Source organism: Squalius cephalus, assembly GCF_949319135.1.
Source record: "Squalius cephalus genome assembly, chromosome: 12".
Lineage (NCBI taxonomy): Eukaryota > Metazoa > Chordata > Actinopteri > Cypriniformes > Leuciscidae > Squalius > Squalius cephalus.
The window spans coordinates 74,328-98,462 of record NC_137133.1 but is presented as its reverse complement, the minus strand read 5'-3'; the positions used below and the strand labels follow the sequence as shown (position 1 = coordinate 98,462).

The 24,135-nt window shown below is 38.8% G+C and overlaps 1 protein-coding gene across 1 annotated transcript in view; it reads right to left on the bottom strand.

Moving 5' to 3' along the window:
• The window catches only part of lrfn2b (leucine rich repeat and fibronectin type III domain containing 2b), a 95,940-nt gene that overhangs the window by 28,822 nt on the left and 42,983 nt on the right, over window positions 1-24,135 (bottom strand). Inside the window, exon 2 of the mRNA XM_079887841.1 lies at window positions 15,288-15,368. The gene's annotated coding sequence lies outside the window, so the exon portion shown is untranslated. The remainder of the gene's footprint in view (window positions 1-15,287; window positions 15,369-24,135) is intronic.

The window sequence follows — 24,135 nt, the reverse complement described above, 5'->3', positions numbered from 1 at the left end:
CGGCACGATACCGATGCCGTGGATCGGATCGGGACATCCCTACCCTCAACACGAGATTACTTATCAAACCCTTAACACTAGATTACTTCTCAAACCCTCAACTCTAGATTACTTCTCAAACCCTCAACACTAGATTACTTAACGAACCCTTAACACTAGATTACTTCTCAAACCCTCAACACTAGATTACTTAACGAACCATCAACACTATATTACTTTACGAACCCTTAACACTAGATTACTTAACGAACCAACAACACTATATTACTGAACGAACCTTCAACACTAGATTACTGAACGAACCCTCAACACTAGATTACTAAACAAATCCTTAACACTAGATTACTAAACGAACCCTTAACACTAGATTACTTCTCAAACCCTCAACACTAGATTACTTAATGAACCATCAACACTAGATTACTAAACTAACCCTTAACACTATATTACTTAATGAACCATCAACACTAGATTACTGAACGAACCATCAACACTAGATTACTTAACGAACCCTTAACACTAGATTACTTCTCAAACCCTCAACACTAGATTACTTAATGAACCCTTAACACTAGATTACTTAACGAACCATCAACACTATATTACTGAACGAACCCTCAACACTAGATTACTAAACAAATCCTTAACACTAGATTACTAAACGAACCCTTAACACTAGATTACTTCTTAAACCCTCAACACTAGATTACTTAATGAACCATCAACACTAGATTACTAAACTAACCCTTAACACTATATTACTTAATGAACCATCAACACTAGATTACTGAACGAACCATCAACACTAGATTACTTAACGAACCCTTAACACTAGATTACTTAACGAACCATCAACACTATATTACTTAACGAACCCTTAACACTAGATTACTTAACGAACCATCAACACTATATTACTGAACGAACCTTCAACACTAGATTACTGAACGAACCCTCAACACTAGATTACTAAACAAATCCTTAACACTAGATTACTAAACGAACCCTTAACACTAGATTACTTCTCAAACCCTCAACACTAGATTACTTAATGAACCATCAACACTAGATTACTAAACTAACCCTTAACACTATATTACTTAATGAACCATCAACACTAGATTACTGAACGAACCATCAACACTAGATTACTTAACGAACCCTTAACACTAGATTACTTCTCAAACCCTCAACACTAGATTACTTAATGAACCATCAACACTAGATTACTAAACTAACCCTTAACACTATATTACTTAATGAACCATTAACACTAGATTACTGAACGAACCATCAACACTAGATTACTTAATGAACCCTTAACACTAGATTACTGAACGAACCCTCAACACTAGATTACTGAACGAACCCTTAACACTAGATTACTAAACTAACCCTTAACACTAGATTACTAAACGAACCCTCAACACTAGATTACTGAACGAACCCTTAACACTAGATTACTTCTCAAACCCTCAACACTAGATTACTTAATGAACCCTTAACACTAGATTACTGAACGAACCCTCAACACTAGATTACTGAACGAACCCTCAACACTAGATTACTAAACTAACCCTTAACACTAGATTACTTCTCAAACCCTCAACACTAGATTACTTAACGAACCATCAACACTATATTACTTAACGAACCCTTAACACTATATTACTTAATGAACCATCAACACTAGATTACTGAACGAACCATCAACACTAGATTACTTAACGAACCCTTAACACTAGATTACTTAACGAACCATCAACACTATATTACTGAACGAACCTTCAACACTAGATTACTGAACGAACCCTCAACACTAGATTACTAAACAAATCCTTAACACTAGATTACTAAACGAACCCTTAACACTAGATTACTTCTCAAACCCTCAACACTAGATTACTTAATGAACCATCAACACTAGATTACTAAACTAACCCTTAACACTATATTACTTAATGAACCATCAACACTAGATTACTAAACTAACCCTTAACACTATATTACTTAATGAACCATCAACACTAGATTACTTAACGAACCCTTAACACTAGATTACTTCTCAAACCCTCAACACTAGATTACTTAATGAACCCTTAACACTAGATTACTTAACGAACCATCAACACTATATTACTAAACTAACCCTTAACACTAGATTACTTCTCAAACCCTCAACACTAGATTACTTAACGAACCATCAACACTATATTACTTAACGAACCCTTAACACTATATTACTTAATGAACCATCAACACTAGATTACTGAACGAACCATCAACACTAGATTACTTAACGAACCCTTAACACTAGATTACTTCTCAAACCCTCAACACTAGATTACTTAATGAACCCTCAACACTAGATTACTGAACGAACCCTCAACACTAGATTACTTCTCAAACCCTCAACACTAGATTACTTAACGAACCATCAACACTAGATTACTAAACGAACCCTTAACACTAGATTACTTCTCAAATCCTCAACACTAGATTACTTAACGAACCATCAACACTATATTACTGAACGAACCCTTAACACTAGATTACTTAACGAACCATCAACACTATATTACTGAACGGACCCTTAACACTAGATTACTTAACGAACCCTCAACACTAGATTACTAAACGAACCATCAACACTAGATTACTTAACGAACCCTTAACACTAGATTACTAAACGAGCCGTTAACACTAGATTACTTAACGAACCCTTAACACTAGATTACTCATCAAACCCTCAACACGAGATTACTTAACGAACCCTTAACACTAGATTACTTAACGAACCATCAACACTATATTACTTAACGAACCCTTAACACTAGATTACTTAACGAACCATCAACACTATATTACTGAACGAACCTTCAACACTAGATTACTTAACGAACCCTTAACACTAGATTACTCATCAAACCCTCAACACGAGATTACTTATCAAACCCTCAACACTAGATTACTTAACGAACCCTTAACACTAGATTACTTCTCAAACCCTCAACACTAGATTACTTCTCAAACCCTCAACACTAGATTACTTAACGAACCCTTAACACTAGATTACTTCTCAAACCCTCAACACTAGATTACTTAATGAACCATCAACACTATATTACTTAACGAACCCTTAACACTAGATTACTGAACGAACCATCAACACTAGATTACTTAACCTGTTAAGCCTCACCAGTGCGTCGGCGCACTGAAGCGTTTTTTTTATATATATAGCTCAAAGTTACTATCAGATTTAATGTTATACTTCGACAAACTATACATCATTAAAAAGATATAAGACTCAAGTTTCAGTATTTGACCACTATTGTATTCTGAGAAACTTATAGCGACAGTTATTTCTTAATTTGTGTCAGGAGTTATGAAATGAAAAAATTGAGTCGATACCTTTAATATGAATTATGCGCGTCAGCTGCTTTCATTCATAAAAAACTCCCGTGCTGTAGTCATGACAGCGATACACAAAACAACGTCCCTCAGGGCTTTAGCTCAAAAATGTGCAGATTTGGAGAAATATTGATATATTCTCATAGATTCACATCATATTTCTATAGACAGGAATAATATTTATTGAATTTATACCCAAATGCGTCGATGTAATCATTATGAGCGCTTGCATACTCTGATACTGTGTTTTCAATCCATACCACCAGCCTGAGGGCGCTATATGCACAATAATTGTCCATATATGGAACATGAAGAAGAGCCATGATCATGTGACATTCCAGGACATCACTGATACACACAAAGCTACAGAGTTCGCGCTGTAAAATGCAGATAAAGAGGTTTTGAAGATAATAAACATGATTGCAATGATATTTGAGTTACCTGTATTTTTCAAGACATGCCAGGTATTTTCATAATAATAGATTATATTTATAATGTAATGCTAATCTATATAGACTATCATTGTGCAGAACAGTATACAATAGTATATTTTCTGTCTGATTTTTTTATCTGAAGCCAAATTAGATCACAGAAGATTATTTAAAATACTCCACTTGCGTTATAAAAGTAAGTTTGGAGCACAAACATGGTTTTAATCTCATAAATGGTCGTGTATTGATGGTGTGCTAAGCTAACATGCTAGCTAGCCCTAGGTGCACCTGCAACCTAGAAGTTATACTTTTATGTTTTTTTGAATGCTTACTGAAAGTTTCTTTATTCAAGAATGTTCTTTATTCTTTATTTAAAATGTGAGGTGAACTTTGAGAAAAGAATTTAGGGATTGAAACCCTATGAATAGCCTGTGAATAGCCAGTCGTTAGTAACTATAATGCAGACAAAAGAAATGCATATTTCGAGCCATAACCAGGCTGGAGAGGTGTGAATGTGTGCAGGGGGAGACTGAGACTGAATGGGGCTCGTTTGCACCACAAAACAATAGAGACAATATACTGGATAGATGGTTAGAAGATGACAATAAACATCAGAAGCATCTTAGCGTCAAATCAAAATAAAGTCAACTGACATGGTCTTGAAAAACATTTAACTAAATACAGAGTTTTGGACTTATTATCTTCAGATTTTAAACATAAAATGTTTAGACATGTGGCTTTAGCTGTAGATTGCATTTCTAGATTGCTCCAGTGCCAACTTCAATTTTATTTTTATGAGGATGTTTCATATAAATTAATTTCTAATAACTTTACAAAACTTTGAAGCTATTTATAACAATTTTTGTCATTATGATAATTTTTAATTCTACATTTACAATAAACTGCCAGGTGTCAGCTTTCAAATGAGATCATACTTGTGCTTTTAGTACAAAGGGTTCATGAACTGTATCTGTTTCAGTTTGGGTATGTCATTTCTGGGGATTTTTCAAAAGTGGGGTTGCAGCTTAACAGGTTAACGAACCATCAACACTATATTACTTAACGAACCCTTAACACTAGATTACTGAACGAACCTTCAACACTAGATTACTGAACGAACCCTCAACACTAGATTACTAAACAAATCCTTAACACTAGATTACTAAACGAACCCTTAACACTAGATTACTTCTCAAACCCTCAACACTAGATTACTTCTCAAACCCTCAACACTAGATTACTTAATGAACCATCAACACTAGATTACTAAACTAACCCTTAACACTAGATTACTTAATGAACCCTCAACACTAGATTACTGAACGAACCATCAACACTAGATTACTTAACGAACCCTTAACACTAGATTACTTCTCAAACCCTCAACACTAGATTACTTAATGAACCCTCAACACTAGATTACTGAACGAACCCTCAACACTAGATTACTTAACGAACCCTTAACACTAGATTACTTCTCAAACCCTCAACACTAGATTACTTAACGAACCATCAACACTATATTACTTAACGAACCCTTAACACTAGATTACTGAACGAACCATCAACACTAGATTACTTAACGAGCCATCAACACTATATTACTGAACGAACCTTCAACACTAGATTACTGAATGAACCCTCAACACTAGATTACTAAACAAATCCTTAAAACTAGATTACTAAACGAACCCTTAACACTAGATTACTTCTCAAACCCTCAACACTAGATTACTTCTCAAACCCTCAACACTAGATTACTTAATGAACCATCAACACTAGATTACTAAACTAACCCTTAACACTATATTACTTAATGAACCATCAACACTAGATTACTGAACGAACCATCAACACTAGATTACTTAACGAACCCTTAACACTAGATTACTTCTCAAACCCTCAACACTAGATTACTTAATGAACCCTCAACACTAGATTACTGAACGAACCCTCAACACTAGATTACTTCTCAAACCCTCAACACTAGATTACTTAACGAACCATCAACACTAGATTACTAAACGAACCCTTAACACTAGATTACTTCTCAAACCCTCAACACTAGATTACTTCTCAAACCCTCAACACTAGATTACTTAACGAACCATCAACACTAGATTACTTAACGAACCCTCAACACTATATTACTGAACGAACCTTCAACACTAGATTACTGAATGAACCCTCAACACTAGATTACTAAACAAATCCTTAAAACTAGATTACTAAACGAACCCTTAACACTAGATTACTTCTCAAACCCTCAACACTAGATTACTTCTCAAACCCTCAACACTAGATTACTTAATGAACCATCAACACTAGATTACTAAACTAACCCTTAACACTATATTACTTAATGAACCATCAACACTAGATTACTGAACGAACCATCAACACTAGATTACTTAACGAACCCTTAACACTAGATTACTTCTCAAACCCTCAACACTAGATTACTTAATGAACCCTCAACACTAGATTACTGAACGAACCCTCAACACTAGATTACTTCTCAAACCCTCAACACTAGATTACTTAATGAACCCTCAACACTAGATTACTGAACGAACCCTCAACACTAGATTACTTCTCAAACCCTCAACACTAGATTACTTAACGAACCATCAACACTAGATTACTAAACGAACCCTTAACACTAGATTACTTCTCAAACCCTCAACACTAGATTACTTCTCAAACCCTCAACACTAGATTACTTAACGAACCATCAACACTAGATTACTTAACGAACCCTCAACACTAGATTACTAAACGAACCATCAACACTATATTACTTAACGAACCCTCAACACTAGATTACTGAACAAACCATCAACACTAGATTACTGAACGAACCATCAACACTATATTACTTAACGAACCCTCAACACTAGATTACTGAACGAACCATCAACACTAGATTACTTCTCAAACCCTCAACACTAGATTACTTAATGAACCCTCAACACTAGATTATTGAACAAACCCTCAACACTAGATTACTTAACGAACCCTCAACACTAGATTACTTAATAAACCCTCAACACTAGATTACTTCTCAAACCCTCAACACTAGATTACTTAACGAACCATCAACACTAGATTACTAAACGAATCCTTAACACTAGATTACTTAATGAACCCTCAACACTAGATTACTGAACGAACCCTCAACACTAGATTACTAAACGAACCCTTAACACTAGATTACTTCTCAAACCCTCAACACTAGATTACGTATCAAACCCTCAACACTAGATTACTGAACGAACCCTCAACACTAGATTACTGAACGAACCCTCAACGCTAGATTACTTATCAAACCCTCAACACTAGATTACTTCTCAAACCCTCAACACTAGATTACGTATCAAACCCTCAACACTAGATTACTGAACGAACCCTCAACACTAGATTACTGAACGAACCCTCAACGCTAGATTACTTATCAAACCCTCAACACTAGATTACTGAACGAACCATCAACACTATATTACTGAACGAACCCTCAACACTAGATTACTAAACAAATCCTTAACACTAGATTACTAAACGAACCCTTAACACTAGATTACTTCTCAAACCCTCAACACTAGATTACTTCTCAAACCCTCAACACTAGATTACTTAATGAACCATCAACACTAGATTACTAAACTAACCCTTAACACTATATTACTTAATGAACCATCAACACTAGATTACTGAGCGAACCATCAACACTAGATTACTTAACGAACCCTTAACACTAGATTACTTCTCAAACCCTCAACACTAGATTACTTAATGAACCCTCAACACTAGATTACTGAACGAACCCTCAACACTAGATTACTTCTCAAACCCTCAACAATAGATTACTTCTCAAACCCTCAACACTAGATTACTTCTCAAACCCTCAACACTAGATTACTTAACGAACCATCAACACTAGATTACTTAACGAACCATCAACACTAGATTACTAAACGAATCCTTAACACTAGATTACTTAACGAACCCTTAACACTAGATTACTTCTCAAACCCTCAACACTAGATTACTTAATGAACCCTCAACACTAGATTACTGAACGAACCCTCAACTCTAGATTACTAAACGAACCCTTAACACTAGATTACTTCTCAAACCCTCAACACTAGATTACGTATCAAACCCTCAACACTAGATTACTTAATGAACCCTCAACACTAGATTACTGAACGAACCCTCAACACTAGATTACTAAACGAACCCTTAACACTAGATTACTGAACGAACCATCAACACTATATTACTGAACGAACCCTCAACACTAGATTACTGAACGAACCCTCAACACTAGATTACTGAACGAACCCTCAACACTAGATTACTTAATGAACCCTCAACACTAGATTACTGAACGAACCCTCAACACTAGATTACTTAACGAACCCTTAACACTAGATTACTTCTCAAACCCTCAACACTAGATTACTTAACGAACCATCAACACTATATTGCTTAACGAACCCTTAACACTAGATTACTGAACGAACCATCAACACTAGATTACTTAACGAACCATCAACACTATATTACTGAACGAACCTTCAACACTAGATTACTGAACGAACCCTCAACACTAGATTACAAAACAAATCCTTAACACTAGATTACTAAACGAACCCTTAACACTAGATTACTGAACGAACCATCAACACTATATTACTGAACGAACCCTCAACACTAGATTACTGAACGAACCCTCAACACTAGATTACTGAACGAACCCTCAACACTAGATTACTTAACCCTCTAAGCGCCAAAGTCGCAAAATTGCGACAAGACGTCATACTTAATAAAACAGGCTGTAGATCCTAATATGGTGTAATATCTCATTTGTATTCCCTACCACTAGATGGCAGACATGTAATACTTCGATTCAAGACCAAAATAACGTCATGTTCCTATTCAAAGTGTTGGAGGAAACAGCAGAGCAAGTGAGCAATCGTGTCATTGATGCGGAAGCAGTTCAGTTCAAAGCGTCTGAGTAAATTGTGAGAGAAAATCGTCAAATGACTAATAAAAGCTTGTACAGTGAGTATGTGTTCAAATGTTATTCACCGATTCTGACTCTGAAGAGAAATATTTGCCTTTTGGAAATGACGATCGGCCGTCTAATGATCGCGCTTCTCCTAGTACATCTTTGCCGCGCCGCCCACGCATCTCCCGGTACATTTTTGCCGTGCAATGGAGCCGCGCGCGCATCTCCCGGTACATTTTTGCCGTGCAATGGAGCCGCGCGCGCTTCTCCCGGTACATCTTTGCCGCGTAATGGTGCCGCCGTGCAAGGTGCAAGTGTTCACGAAGCACAAACAGATAATTTTGCTCGATGGGGGTGGCAGGGGTGGACGTGGTCTTAGTGTATTCTTTTCCTGATCATTTGGAATAAGGATAAAAAGACCACACAAAAAAAAAAACCACTCCATATATTTTTTTTCCTGAATATTACTGATGAACTGATCAAAAAGTAGGCTACTGTTCACATGTGTTTTACTACTAAAGTATTGTTATATAGTAATAATTTAGTACTTTCTCCTATTTTATTGTTGATTTCCTCTTATGTAAATAAATTTCACCATCAATTCAATATCTACTATTTCCTGAATATTACTGATGAACTGATCAAAAAGTAGGCTACTGTTCACATGCGTTTTACTATATAGAATAGTAATAATTTTGTACTTTCTCCTGTTATTGTTGGTTTCCTCTTTTCTCATCATTTGGAATAATACAATAAAACATGCAAATAAGTTCAAAAATCAGTTCAATATCTACTATTTCCTGAACATTATGAAATTCAATAGGGCCGCCCCCCTGATAACGTCATAATATGCAAATTAGATTATTATATTTACACCCCACATAAACTTTCAGTCATCCCCAACATTTTTCTAATTTACAGTAGATCTCTATATTTAAGCCCTTTCAAGGCACAAGCTTTTGACATTTTGATGTCAAAATCCAGCATTTTTTCAAAAAAACCTTGGCGCCTAAAGGGTTAATGAACCCTCAACACTAGATTACTGAACGAACCCTCAACACTAGATTACTTAACGAACCCTTAACACTAGATTACTTCTCAAACCCTCAACACTAGATTACTTAACGAACCATCAACACTATATTGCTTAACGAACCCTTAACACTAGATTACTGAACGAACCATCAACACTAGATTACTGAACGAACCATCAACACTAGATTACTTAACGAACCATCAACACTATATTGCTTAACGAACCCTTAACACTAGATTACTGAACGAACCATCAACACTAGATTACTTAACGAACCATCAACACTATATTACTGAACGAACCTTCAACACTAGATTACTGAACGAACCCTCAACACTAGATTACAAAACAAATCCTTAACACTAGATTACTAAACGAACCCTTAACACTAGATTACTTCTCAAACCCTCAAAACTAGATTATTTCTCAAACCCTCAACACTAGATTACTTAATGAACCATCAACACTAGATTACTAAACTAACCCTTAACACTATATTACTTAATGAACCATCAACACTAGATTACTGAACGAACCATCAACACTAGATTACTTAACGAACCCTTAACACTAGATTACTTCTCAAACCCTCAACACTAGATTACTTAATGAACCCTCAACACTAGATTACTGAACGAACCCTCAACACTAGATTACTTCTCAAACCCTCAACACTAGATTACTTAACGAACCATCAACACTAGATTACTAAACGAACCCTTAACACTAGATTACTTCTCAAACCCTCAACACTAGATTACTTCTCAAACCCTCAACACTAGATTACTTAACGAACCATCAACACTGTATTACTTAACGAACCCTCAACACTAGATTACTAAACGAACCATCAACACTATATTACTTAACGAACCCTCAACACTAGATTACTAAACGAACCATCAACACTAGATTACTGAACGAACCATCAACACTATATTACTTAACGAACCCTCAACACTAGATTACTGAACGAACCATCAACACTAGATTACTTCTCAAACCCTCAACACTAGATTACTTAATGAACCCTCAACACTAGATTACTGAACAAACCCTCAACACTAGATTACTTAACGAACCCTCAACACTAGATTACTTAATAAACCCTCAACACTAGATTACTTCTCAAACCCTCAACACTAGATTACTTAACGAACCATCAACACTAGATTACTAAACGAATCCTTAACACTAGATTACTTAATGAACCCTCAACACTAGATTACTGAACGAACCCTCAACACTAGATTACTAAACGAACCCTTAACACTAGATTACTTCTCAAACCCTCAACACTAGATTACGTATCAAACCCTCAACACTAGATTACTGAACGAACCCTCAACACTAGATTACTAAACGAACCCTTAACACTAGATTACTGAACGAACCATCAACACTAGATTACTGAACGAACCATCAACACTATATTACTTAACGAACCATCAACACTAGATTACTAAACGAACCCTTAACACTAGATTACTTCTCAAACCCTCAACACTAGATTACTTAACGAACCATCAACACTGTATTACTTAACGAACCCTCAACACTAGATTACTAAACGAACCATCAACACTATATTACTTAACGAACCCTCAACACTAGATTACTGAACGAACCATCAACACTATATTACTTAACGAACCCTCAACACTAGATTACTGAACGAACCATCAACACTAGATAACTTCTCAAACCCTCAACACTAGATTACTTAATGAACCCTCAACACTAGATTACTGAACAAACCCTCAACACTAGATTACTTAACGAACCCTCAACACTAGATTACTTAATAAACCCTCAACACTAGATTACTTCTCAAACCCTCAACACTAGATTACTTAACGAACCATCAACACTAGATTACTAAACGAATCCTTAACACTAGATTACTTAATGAACCCTCAACACTAGATTACTGAACGAACCCTCAACACTAGATTACTGAATGAACCCTTAACACTAGATTACTTCTCAAACCCTCAACACTAGATTACGTATCAAACCCTCAACACTAGATTACTTAATGAACCCTCAACACTAGATTACTGAACGAACCCTCAACACTAGATTACTTATCAAACCCTCAACACTATATTACTGAACGAACCATCAACACTATATTACTGAACGAACCCTCAACACTAGATTACTTAACAAACCCTTAACACTATATTACTCATCAAACCCTCAACACTAGATTACTTATCAAATAAGAGTTTGATGTACAATATGAGACCTGGAGACCTCTGTCCGTTAGCGTTCCCATTCATCTCAGGGAAAAGGGAATAGAGGCTGAAAAATTTACCAAAGATGTACTATGTATATTGCTTGCAGTATATTGTTGACAGTGTTCGAACTATAGCGTGTCTTTTGGGGGAGCCCACTTTTGTTGATGTTCTTTTTTTTCAACGGGGGGGGGGGGGGGGGGGGGGGGTTATGGGGTATGCGTGTGCCATACGAGGATGGGAAGTCCGAATCATTTTACTTACTCTCTTGTTCGATCTCGTTCATCAAAATGAAAGAATCTTTTTTCGAGCCATTTCGTTCATCTAAGTGGCAAATCAAATGTTATACTTTTAACAGGCAAATTCCCTGAACACATCCACCTACGCATGATTATATTCTGAATTAAGAAATCATTATAATGCAGTCAAAAATAAGTTACAAGGAACATAAATAATTACTTTACCTTCAGAGTCTTTCGTTCATCTGTCACGTGACAGACGCAATTATGAATGGATCGTTCATGAACGACAGATATATAACAGCTACAAGTCACAAGTGTATGCACTACTTGCTTTATGCAAGCACTATATAGGATAAATCACTATACAGGATTTACCCTATTGTACTTTATCGATCCGAATTGATAGGTCAAACAGCAAACATCCACCAACAAATAGTCTATAAATAGGCTGTCTTTGAGTTCACATGAACAACGGTTAAATTATTCGTCGGGTTACAGAAGAATACCATAATTCCTCCGTTCAATTAGGCCTAAGACATCGAGAGTCACGCAGACCTATAACAACCCAGCCACAACACAGTTTGGGAATAACATGCCTTATCTTAACACAGAATGGATTTCAAGGACTTCGCGCGCAGATCAATGGCCTCGTTTATATTTTTTTTGCCGAATCTGTGAGTTAACATGAGTTGAATTTGCACCGCAGCACCACCACACCTTGATGCTCATGACAAGAATAGCATGCATAGTTATCTTTATTGAAGTGAACTACCGGTAGGTTTAAATCGCCGTCCTGCATGAATGAATGATATTTTTGCTATTTTACCCATAATAATCCACGATGATCACAATACACAAAACTGAAATTGCACGTCAAAATAACACATTGTCAATATTTTTTGAGACCCCCCAAAATTTCACAAATCACGTTTTCAGGGGAGCCCATGTCTTATTAAGGGGAGCCGAGCTCCCCCTAGCTCCCCTGTAGTTCGCACCCTGATTGTTGAGTTTTGAAAGCTTTTCCTCCATAATGGGAGGACCCTGATCAGCCTAATCCCTAGAGTATGTAATAAATCAGCATTGTAAATGGGTTATCAGTGCATGAATAGTGCAATGAATGCACATCCACACCGAGAGAGAGATGCTTTCATAGCGGACGCCGTTTGGACACAGAGGTCAGAAAAGAAACTAATCCACTTCAATCTCTCTCGTTCTGGACGTCACACTAAAAGCTCCTCTTCTGAAAGCAGAATCAATTACCAATTTCTCTGGGAAGGAAGCGACAGCACTTTAATACTGAACGGATCAGTTCTGCATCCCGCTGATGAAATTTCCCAGAGGATCAAAGTGAGAGAAGCCAAAGATGGCTGGTCCAGTGCTGACCATAAATGATCTTCTGAGAGGAGTGAGGAGCCGCTCCGCTCATCCCTCTAGATTGGACTGAAGCGATCCGTAAGGATGCCGGATTAAGGTTGAGCTGTGGTCACTGCGGGATCAGCTCTGCCATCATAATCTATTATCACTTACAGTCACACTGAGAGATTAAAACAGCGAGGTACTCGAATGCCTCCGACAGGGCAGATAATCCCGCTGGGAAACACTTCCCAAACAAAGCTGCCGCTCTAAAAATAACACTGATCCTGACAGGAGTCCTGCGGTAAGCAGTTTCCCTCCAGAACAAGCCACAGATAAACTGTCTGCTGCTATTGCTTTTTCATGTAAAGTCCAACACTAGAGTGGTCCCAAAAGAAAGATTATTTAGTGGGATGAATCCTGTTCCTCCAGCTCAAATAACACCCATGATGTATAGATGAATAGCACAAACACAAGCTGCACACGTATGTGTGTCTAAAGCACATACTCCTATGGACTGCCATCATCACTGTACAATGTTTGACACGCCATCTGCCACAAACGTTGATGATCATGCTGTCATATACAATATATTAATATTTTCATGTTCAATTAATTCCTGGTGTGCAGATATAAATCCTGCAGGAAGTGTTTATCAGCTCTGCATAGAAGTTAATGTGTGGCGGGATCTGGGCTGAACACCAGAGATCTGAATCCATGATTCTGACGGTTCAAAAGCAATCAGGATAAAAGTGCACTGTTTTTATATGATTTATTAGACATTTGGCCTTCATTTCTGCAGGAGAGTTGAGAGATCTGGCCTGAAGCAGAACTGCTGTGTGTCGCAGATATTCACAGTTGAATGACTCTAATAGCAGAAGTTATGTAAGGTTTCAGGATCAGTGGCTGCTAAGAGGGAATGACTGACATATTCTACTTATGTTAACACTGTACACAGGGGTGTAACGATCCCCTCATGTCACGATTCGATACATATCACGATACTGAACTCACAATACAATATTATTATACTCCAAGACATGTGATAAAAGGTCAACAAAAAATGTAGTTGATTAAAATGTTACATTTGGTATTACATTGTGAAGTAAATGAATAGGCTTGGACATGGTGCTGGAAACCCAATGCACAGGACAATAGAGACACCAGAATAACAATATTCATAATTCTGAAGCTGAAAACACAGAATTATTTTACACGACCATGCTTTCACTCTGACTAGATATATTTAAATAATATAGGCCACTTTTTACTGGTAACATCAGACATTTGGCATTATCAGAACCCAAAAATATTCCCACATTGCATTATTATTTATTCAACATAACATATAGTAGTTTAATGTAATGTAGTACTGACACTAAAACTCTGTAAACTTGAATTTTTTCCTCACAGTAATTTTAATTTTGGGTGAACTATCCACGTTACATATTTGTATTGTGATATATTGTGATATATATTGTGTGACACGATATATTGTTACACCACTAACTGTACTTTGTCAGTGAGAGTCAGCAGAGACATCAGGAATGATGCTGTTACCTGTATGGAGCCGCTGCTCAGACATAGAGTCAGTCCGTCTCAGGATCCTCCCGTCTCCAGCTGAAGATGATGATGACACACCTGAGGAGAGGAGAGCATCAGGTGAGCGTTCTCTCATGATCATGTGTGAGGCTGATGACACTCCTGAGGAGAGGAGAGCATCAGGTGAGCGTTCTCATGTTCTCTCATGTTCTCTCATGATCATGTGTGAGGCTGATGACACTCCTGAGGAGAGGAGAGCATCAGGTGAGCGTTCTCATGTTCTCTCATGTTCTCTCATGATCATGTGGGACAACACACTCACTGACACAATCACATGACTACAGCTTTGTGTCTGTGTGTGGGCATTGTGTGCCGAATCATACCATTATTACCAGACATACACAGTACATAAAGCTCAGAGGGCAGGATTACATGCATTCATTTTAAAGGCCCCCGGAAATCAAAATGTAAGTGTTTTAGCTTTTGGTATGAATATGTTAGCCTTAAGGTCATGAATAAGCTGGTGTGTTCCAAAACAATGATAAAATTCGCATTTAGGAGATATAAGCATTCAAAACTTAAAGTCTCTCACTTCCGCTAAAATGGATCACAATTTTTTATGACATCATCGCGGACTTCAGCTTCTCATCACATCTTCTGTCCAATCAAATGCTCTCTAGAATCTAAAGCTCTGCCCCCTATGCTATAAACAGTACACCACCTGGCCCAAGCGACCGGCGTTGACACATCACAGAGCTATATGGGTTGGAGATGTGTGTTCAGTTGCTCAAACACTCCAGTTTTATTCCGGGTTCCAATGAATGAAATGGCTAGAATTTAGTCACATCTCTACAATTGAATCCAGCGTATCATCAGCGCTCGGATTCACTGCCATGGTGCTGTCAGTCTGTGAGGTAAACCAAACGTGTTTCGCTTTTTGAAAAGGGGGAGGGGCCATTCAATGTCCCGCCTCTGCCTTAGCTTCCTGTTTCAGTGGAAATTATGTTAACGCATCAAACAAAGCTGCACGTTCCAAGGCACTTCAGTGGGCCTTTAAAGAAATTACTTTTTATACAATTAATTTATTTCATTGTAAGAAGAATATTTCATACTTTTACAACCTGGGACAGAATTTAATGATAAGAGAAACTCAAGCCTGCTGATGCTGGTCATTTCAACAAACCTCAGGGCTGCCCGACTGGACAACATGTCATCATCATCATCACTAACACCTCAGTGTGAACCAGCCAGTCCTCACAGAATCAGCCTGTGCCGCGGGACTGGGGATGTGTGCTTGCTGCAGTGGGCTCTGGGAAGCTGCAGCGTTGGGTTAGATGGGACTGAATGTGAATGTGGAGTACTGAAAGATAAAGAAGACTGGCAATAATGATGAGTGAAGGAGATGAGCAGTGGGAGTCTCTGGCCTGAGGCTGGACAGAGTCTGTAAATCCCTGCGCTTTCTGATGAAACCAAACCTGTTCTGAGCCCAGTCTTCACAAGGACCACATTAAACCTCAAGTCCACCCGCAGACGCAGAGTTCACAGTTCTTGTGTTCGGGACATAAAACTGTGGGGGAAAAGTTTTTTGAGGGGGGAAGGGAGGGGGGGTACTGCTTTTATGTCCCCTCCAATATCAAGTATTGATATTTAAAAGTATGTTAAAGTGTACTTTTTGACCTGTTGAGGACAGAGTTTCTGCAGCTCCACTCATTTCCAATCAGTCAATGTAAACGAGGGGTGTAAATAAGCCTGTACAGACCAAGGAAGTGACTTAAACTTCAGTTCATCGACTGGCCACTCGAGACAGGCTCCAAAAGAGACTCAATCCCATAAACCCCCATGTTAAAATGCCCAAATTTACAGCAGAAAGAAATGTGTTTAAAGTCTGGTGCAAAAAGTGGCTTTGGTCTATAAAGCTAATGTTGCCCTTCATGACGACTGTGAGGGGGTGAATATTTTTATAACTCATCCGTTTAAATAATATTAAGCCTTAAAGTTCTGCATAATTAAGGGCGTGGCCACTTGAGTGACAGGTGGATTGCCGCTGATGTCAATCCGCCTCTTTGTCCATTTTTATGTAATCCGGGAGTGACGCGCTGCCAAGATGGCGACGGCCGGCTCCGCCCACTTTGGGCTTCAAAAATGCTCTTCAGAAACAGTACGGGTGACGTCACGCACACTACGCCCATATTTATTTACAGTCTCTGGTACAGACCTGCTGTATCCTAGCTGATTCTGGATCAGGATAAACCAGAGAGAGAGAGAGAGAGAGAAGTGTTGAAGCTTCAGCTCAGTCCAGCTGTGGCTGGTCGAGGGTTCAGCGCCCGACAGTGTTATCATTCAGTCTGTGTGTGTTATGAGGGGGATTTGCTGTGATTAATGCCGAGCACACAGGGGTTCATTGTTCTAGAATCAATTTGATTTCAGGGATTTCCACGTGTAAACAGGGTTTAGCAGCACCAGGTGCATCCAGGCTGGAAAATACAAGCTTCTTATGCTGTTTCTGCCCTCGGAGACATGGACTGCTGATCATGTTTAATGCATGTTTACTGGGGTCAATGCCTTCAGCTCCTGAGAAAGCTTCAGTCACCACACACACACCTGGGGCATCATTTATAACCGCTGCGTACGCACAAAACAGGCCCTGAAAGAGGCGTACGCCACTTCTGACGCATAAGTTGTAACTTATAAAAATAAACTTGACGGGAAAATTTGCGCACCTGCACGCAAACTCTGACCCATGCGTACGAACGTTGTGGAGATGGAGCAGTTTGGCGACACCGATGGTGAGCTGGAGTTAAATGTCTTTTTGGTCACTTTTTAGAAAATTATACATAGACAGAAAGATAATACAAATATAATTTCACTCATCAAGCCTATCACTTGAAGCAAATATCCATTAGAACAATTTGAATCAGTTGAACAATTTTCCTCTGGCGTGCTGTGTTTTAATGTTTTAACCACAGAGATAATTGCTTATCATGATAATAGCAGATTGTCTGAGAAAATAGTTTCGTGCAAATAATGCACAAGGCCTATCTGTTTTCATTAAAAATATAAATCAGTTAAAAAAACTATTCGGCCAGTAGAAAAGATTGAGAAAAACTTTCTCTGAAATGTATTTTACACTATTTGATTTATTTATTCAAAAACAAGGATAGGCTACTAAATGATTTTTATTAATGTAATGTGACAGCACATCCATATTTCATATTTTCCTAATGTCTTGTACCGTTAAACATGTTACTACGTGGATGAATAATTATATGCAAATGATATGCAGATGAGGATTTGCATAGTAAAACTAGGCGTTGTAAGCTCCATATATGGTTATTTCGGGGAGGAGACGCATGTGCACACAATCTTCCGCTGACTGGGATTTATAAAGTGAATTCTGCGCAGGTTCTGGCGTACGCACGGTTTTATAAGTCTGAATATTTTTTGCCGTACACCATTTTTGGCTTTCGGGCGCACGTATACTTTTAGAAAGGATCCTACGCACAGTTTTATAAATGAGACCCTTGCTCTGTATATCCTCACACATAACTCATCCACTCTTACAGAAGAGGAGAGAGAAACGGAGAGAACCCGGTGAAAGGAGACACTGGCTAAACCCTTCAGGGAATATATTACTGAGCATTCATCAGGAACCGGAAACTAAGCAGTTTCTGTGGCATCATCACGATCCCAGAGAACAATGTGACTTTGCTGCAGAACTGATTATAATAAAATACATTTCATAATCCCTGCATATGAACTGAGATGCAAGCAAGATGCAGAATTGAGACTGAAGGAAGTTGAATTCAAACTGACAGAAATTCATCAAACTGCGTCATGTTTCAGCATGAAAGACTCATATTACGATCATATACATGACATATGGAGGATTTCTAGAAACACTGGTTATTAAAATCATGTCGTTTTTTTCAAATAACACTGAATTATTTTAATTATTTAATTATATTTGTTAAATTACTTTCATTTTAAGGATCATGGTGGAAGAACAATTAATTTCTAATATACTCAATATATTAAATAGTCAATAGGTTCAAATATTGTTAATATTTGTAAGTGATGTAAATATTGTTGTATTACAAATTTATTAAATGTTTAATTTAGGTTCCAATACAATAGTATATAAACTGAGAAAGTTTAGTAGACTGATTTTAGCATTTGAGGTATAAATGATGAGTTTCCAGCAAGAGATTCCTGCCAGACCTGTTTTCTCTATTGTAAGTTAAATGAGTCAGATTACTGAGACTCTCACCTTTTGTCTTTAATAACTCTTGGAGCCCGAGCCCCAGCCCCAGTCATTGAATAGTTAGGCTGATTGGATTAGCATCTATGCGTTTGAATAGTTAGGCTGATTGGATTAGCATCTATGCGTTTGAATAGTTATGCTGATGGAATTAGGATAGGTAACACTCTGGAGTCTAGGGCGGGTTCCTAAACCTGTATACTTCATTTACATGCTTTGTTCAACCTCAATGTGAATCCCTCCCCCTAAATGTATATAAATTGCAACGTTCCTTAGTCAGACTTGACTTGATGACTGCAGCTACGACAGCTAGTGTTCTCAATAAAGAATCCTGCTGAAGAAAGTACCAAGTCTCCTGGTCTCTGCTTTGACGAAGGAAAAGTTTCCAACAATATCTATTTGTGGTGGAAAATCAGTTGATGAAACTGTAGTTGTATCAGGGAATAAATAAGTATAATTCATCTAAAGTAAAGATGTGATTATTTATTAGTGTGTTGGACTAATGAAATTCATCTCTTGAGTGGATTGAATTTCCATGAATTCCTGTTTCTGTCATGTCAATTCACATTCAGTTCAATAAACATGCCAAATCAAACAAGACGCTACAAAATCATTTGCAGAGCTTTCAGATCAGAAACGTGAAGTGAAGGAGCAGCCGTCTGTTTCTTCTCCCGCTTTCAGGCTGATTCACCAGTGGCGAAAAGTACTGCAGTAAATGTTATTACTGTATTTCTTTCTGTTTCATTGCCGTATATCATTGTGAGACCACTGGCAATATACAGTATATATGTATGTTAAAAGCTTTTTAGAGAGACCAAGCCTTAAATAATGATTCAACGAATTTGAGGCTGTAACTCTGCAATGTTTTGCTGTCAAAACTTGCTATGTGTCACAACCTGAGGAGTTTCAATGGAGAATTACTATTGTTGTGAACTACAAATACATTCAGCTACGGCCATGAAACTGTATAAGTGTATTTCAACTGTGAAGCTACTTATGAAGCTTTGGGTCGACACCACCTAGTGGTCAAAAGACAAACTACACAAATAGGCTTATAGCTTTTGTACAATTTGTGTGATGATGACCATAAATATCACCTCTTTCTATTCCTTGAGTCCTACAGAATCCAGTGATACATAATCCTACTTTCCAACTCCTAGAACGGTTTGTCCAATCTTCACCAAATCTCACACAGATCATCAGACCAGACCATTCCAGAAAACGTTTTTAAAATGTTTTCTTATCTCAAACTCATATCCTCAATGCTGTGATGGCCGTCCTCCTCTCTGAACTCCTCATATCAGCTCTGTTGTGGTTGTCCCAGTAACTGCATTTATGAATTGTTAGCCATCACTGCAGACACGTTATTTCTCAAACATACATCTCAAAACCTCAACATCACAACCTCTACTTGACATCTGTTCAGTCAGTGGCACTCGCGCTCTTAAGAGAAATGACCTCACATGAGACAAGCCTGAAAGTGGAAAATCTGTGGCAATTTGCCTCAGCACAAGCAGATTAGGCCGCATTAAAGCAATGCTTCACTCAAAAACGAAAATCTGTCATTATTTACTCTTGTAGCGCTTTCCATGTCGTCTGAGGACATGTGATTACTTGTGGAAACTAAATGAAACATGCATTATTATTCACTGATGACTTTAGACACAGGCTTCGGAATACCATCGTGTAACCTGGGTCTGTTCCTCACACCAAGCATCACATGACTTCAGAAGACTTGAGATGTAGAGCGTGAGTCATATAGACATCTGTTATTATGAGGCTGACAGTTGTGATGCTTCAAACAAATCTCCTTCTGTGTGAGTAAATGATGTTATGTGTGTGTGTATTTTCCTCCAGGGTGGTGAATGTTAGATGAGTGACTGCGGGTGTCGGAGCAGATCCCTGTTGGGCTGGTGAGGAGGACAGATCTCGATCCCAGAGATAACACTCATGACCTGATGGCTCTGTGACAGCACAAACACACTTCAGATCTAAAGCAGATCCTGCAGTCATGATTGTTCCCTACACAGGACACAGATCCACAGACACTGATGCTGAGGAGACACAAGAAGATGCTGAGACCCCCTGCTGGAGTGCTGACCTTCACTGACTGACCTTCACCTTCACTGACTGACCTTCACCTTCACCGACTGACCTTCACCTTCACTGACTGACCTTCACCTTCACTGACTGACCTTCACCGACTGACCTTCACTGACTGACCTTCATTGACTGATCTTAACCTTCACTGACTGACCTTCACTGACTGACCTTCACTGACTGACCTTCACTGACTGATCTTCACTGACTGACCTTCACTGACTGACCTTCACCTTCACTGACTGACCTTCACCTTCACCGACTGACCTTCACCTTCACTGACTGACCTTCACCTTCACCGACTGACCTTCACTGACTGACCTTCATTGACTGATCTTAACCTTCACTGACTGGCCTTCACTGACTGACCTTCACCTTCACCGACTGACCTTCACCGTCTGACCTTCACTGACTGACCTTCATTGACTGATCTTAACCTTCACTGACTGGCCTTCACTGACTGACCTTCATTGACTGATCTTAACCTTCACCGACTGACCTTCACTGACTGGCCTTCACCGACTGACCTTCACTGACTGGCCTTCACCGACTGACCTTCACTGACTGGCCTTCACTGACTGGCCTTCACCGACTGGCCTTCACCGACTGACCTTCACCGACTGACCTTCACTGACTGACCTTCACCGACTGACCTTCACTGACTGACCTTCACCTTCACCGACTGACCTTCACTGACTGACCTTCACCTTCACTGACTGACCTTCACCGACTGACCTTCACTTTCACCGACTGACCTTCACTGACTGATCTTAACCTTCACCGACTGACCTTCACTGACTGACCTTCACCTTCACTGACTGACCTTCACCTTCACCGACTGACCTTTACCTTCACCGACTGACCTTCACTGACTGACCTTCACATTCACTGACTGACCTTCACAGACTGACCTTCACCTTCACTGACTGACCTTCACCGACTGACCTTCACCTTCACTGACTGACCTTCACTGACTGACCTTCACATTCACTGACTGACCTTCACCTTCATTGACTGACCTTCACTGACTGGCCTTCACCTTCACCGACTGACCTTCACTGACTGACCTTCACCTTCACTGACTGACCTTCACCGACTGACCTTCACTTTCACCGACTGACCTTCACTGACTGATCTTAACCTTCACCGACTGACCTTCACTGACTGACCTTCACCTTCACTGACTGACCTTCACCTTCACCGACTGACCTTCACTGACTGATCTTAACCTTCACCGACTGACCTTCACTGACTGATCTTAACCTTCACCGACTGACCTTCACTGACTGACCTTCACCTTCACTGACTGACCTTCACCTTCACCGACTGACCTTCACCTTCACTGACTGACCTTCACCTTCACCGACTGACCTTTACCTTCACCGACTGACCTTCACCTTCACCGACTGACCTTCACTGACTGACCTTCACATTCACTGACTGACCTTCACCTTCACCGACTGACCTTCACCTTCACTGACTGACCTTCACCGACTGACCTTCACCTTCACCGACTGACCTTCACTGACTGACCTTCACCTTCACCGACTGACCTTCACCTTCACCGACTGACCTTCACCTTCACTGACTGACCTTCACCGACTGACCTTCACCTTCACCGACTGACCTTCACTGACTGACCTTCACATTTACTGACTGACCTTTACCTTCACCGACTGACCTTCACCGACTGACCTTCACCTTCACTGACTGACCTTCACCTTCACTGACTGACAGACCTTCACCTTCACTGACTGACCTTCATCAGCACATCACAGGACAGTCATCCACTATAGCAAAACTTTAGATCTGCGGGAAAAAATCTATTCATCTATGAATTGCGATTCTATTTTCTACCCATTTGCATCGAATCACAAATGTCAAAAATCTAGTGTTACACATCTTTAACTTCGCAGTACTTCTTAAAGTTACTTACAGTTATTGACGTTAATCACAATAAGCCGTGAACAAGGACTCAATGCGGTGCTCGCGCTGACAGACACACAGATGAAACGCCTCTCACATGTGATCTCGAATTCAGTTCTCTTTCACAGCTACACACACACAGTAATGTCAAAATGCACACCGTGTGGACTGTGACGTATTCAATGTAAACAGAATCTGTTATGTCCTACGCGAATGAAGACAAGTGGGAGAAAATCAGATGTGTAACAGATCCGTGCATTCATTCTTAAAGGGACAGCAGCCTCATAAACGTTCATTTATGTTAATAAAAAAACACGCTGCTTTTAACTGAATCACTTTTTGATCTTTAATGTGAATCAATTTATATTTAATTCATACAGTGAAGATTATACATACAGTGTTTTATTTTTTACATTTGATTATTCAATTCTGGTAGTATTTCTTACTAGGCCTACATGTAAAAAAAAAAAAACCTATGCTACTGTACCTGAAAAACTTAATTAAACTTTATTTTATTTTTATTTTTTTCTATTATATTTGTCCTACTGTGTGTAATTTGCTGTCAGTGTTATGTTATGTTCC